Here is a 2,618-nt window from a genome sequence, read left to right on the forward strand (position 1 = left end):
TATTCTCTTACTAGTTCTAAAAAACACATCTGGAAAAATGCTGATTTCAATGATTTTTATTTTCTCTAAGTGTTGCATAATGCACAGGTAGTGTTTGGTATGCATTAAGAACACCATCATATTTTAGAGAATCAAGACTGCCTTTAGTTTAACCACTTCAGTTAGAGCATGCTATTTCTAGGGAACAACAAACAATATTGTAAAGCCATAAAGAATATGAATAATACTCCCAAAAGTTTTAAGAGATTTTGATTTCATTGTTCTGTATTCTTTCTCGTTTAAACAAATAGGAAGATGACAAAAGTTTTACCCACATAAGAGTCATCTTTTTTATTTATTTTTTCTTACTTTCAAAGGGCTTTAAAAATATACTACAACCATAATTCATTTAGCAACTATTTCCTGAGTGGCAATTGTATGCAAGACCCTGGAGAAGACACAAGGTTCACTGAGCTGAGTAAAAGGTCAAAGTGAATTATCCTGGAGAACCTGGGGGCAGCGCCTGGGAGCATCAGTAATGATAACTGGTACTCAAATGGCTCCTCTAGTTGCCCTCCTGTGATATGAGGTTTGTGAAGAGGCTCCTTCTGTGAGGCCTGAGAGGTTTGGGCATCATCAAGTGTGGCCATTTTAAAAGATTCAGAAAATGCTGTGCATGGCTCCTCCATGCCTCTGTGCCTGTCCATAACCAGGATGTCCTTCTCCTTCTCTACCTGGAGAGGATACTTGCTTTGGGAGACCCAGCTCAAAATCATTCTTTCCCTGCCTATATGAGGAACAGTCAGTAGCAGGGCTCTGAGCCCCAGTATTGTCACACCGAGTTGTAATGGTCTGTTTCCACATCTGTTGCCCCCAGCTGGACTGAGAGCTTCTCATTCATCTTCATACTTCCCTGGTGCCAGCATCTTCCATATGACAGGGATGCTCAGGAAATGGATGTTGAACGAAATGAGTAGATAAATATATAAATAAATAAATGTTCTTAGGGCAAAAATGGAACCGTGTGGGTTGGAAAATAATCCAGTAGAAGGAAATAAGATTTCCTACAGATTTGAGAACTTTATTATGTTGTGCAAATAATAACTATAATATTCTACCAATTTGAAATATGCCCTATCTCCCAAGAAAAATTTTATTTTTTTCATTTGGACAGGGGGTGCACAAGGAGAGGATAGCTCCACAGCATAGCTTAACAGTAATAGAGAGTCTGGCTTCATTTTTGATGTTTGACCACTGAAAACTTTCAACTCCACTCCTCTCTCCCCCTTTTGCCCCACATGTAGGCAAGCTAATATGAAAGCATGTACACTCCTTCCCTTGGTGCCAGAGAGGAAGTTCAAACCACCCAAATCCCAGCCTGTGCATGGAAACCCCAGTCTGGCCCCACCTTAACCACAATAAAAATCAAAGCCACTCACCACTCCTTTCACTGAAGCCATTTCAAACCCACTTGGGTGCCAGCTCTGCCCTCCTCACAAGGCCTCATCATGTGAGTAGTAGACCTTTTCATATCCTCTTGATTCATGTACGGTATCATCATCATTCTGGACATCAGAATCAGTTTTTGCAGGGTGGGCAATGGGGTGATGTAGTTATTGGCCCTGCCCTCCACAGGGCAACCAGGAGAAATTAACATTCTGAAAACTTTTGAAATACACTCTGTATCTATCAAGAAAGATACTTTGTTGTTAGGAAAGAGAGTGGGAAAAAGTGGCCCCACAACATAACCTTCTGAAATTTTTCAAGGAAAACTCTGTTGGATGACTGTGCCAAGGAACCCCTCCCTGATCCCCTTCTTGTCCCTTAGTATCTGCCCTTTGTTGGACATTCAAAGAGCTTCTTTATGAACAATGTAAGACACATTATTGTTGCTTTCTTGAATCTAAAGTGATTTTCTTGAGTCTCATGGGAACACTTTTCTCAAGTGTTTGTTGACCCACTCCACTCAAGAAATAAATCAGGGGACTGAAGACTCATCCAAATCCAGTGAAAAGTTAAAATCTAATCACCCGAACTATATCCAAAACTAACTCTAAAATAACTCCAGAGCCCAACATGTTGGGTATTAGCTGTGATTTCTCAGCTTCCAGCCCACTATTCTGTTCTCTGCTTTGTGGTACAGGGCCATCACCTCCTTTGCCAGCTATTCCCTGTCAGGACAGACTGTCCAGAGGCTGGAGGAGGGGAGAGAGATACACACTTCTTCCTGTGCACCTGGATTCCCATGAGCATTCCCCTAGCAATAGGTCCTCATCCTGAGAGGACAGTTGGTTCCAGTAGTTGCAGTCTGCCATTTTCCCAACACTTACATAACCAGTCTCATCACACCCCTTCAGAGACACTAGGACCAGTTGGTAGCACCTCCTCCTCAGAGTTCTGCATCCAGCTCCTGGGGCACCTGTCGCCATCAGACAGCACCTCCTCCTCAGAGGGCTAACCCCAGCCATGTGGGGCCATCTCCAACCGGTTTGTTCCCTCAGCCCATGGGCTGGTAGCTGTTTCTTGCAGTTAAAATCTCCATGATACTCCAATATCTTTTTTTTCTTTTTGCCTTTTTAGTTCTCCAATAGCTGAGTAACAATATTTTGTATGACAGTCTTTCCATTTAAATAACCAGT

The sequence above is a fragment of the Pteropus vampyrus genome, unplaced genomic scaffold (genome assembly GCF_000151845.1).
Source record: "Pteropus vampyrus isolate Shadow unplaced genomic scaffold, Pvam_2.0 Scaffold14, whole genome shotgun sequence".
Lineage (NCBI taxonomy): Eukaryota > Metazoa > Chordata > Mammalia > Chiroptera > Pteropodidae > Pteropus > Pteropus vampyrus.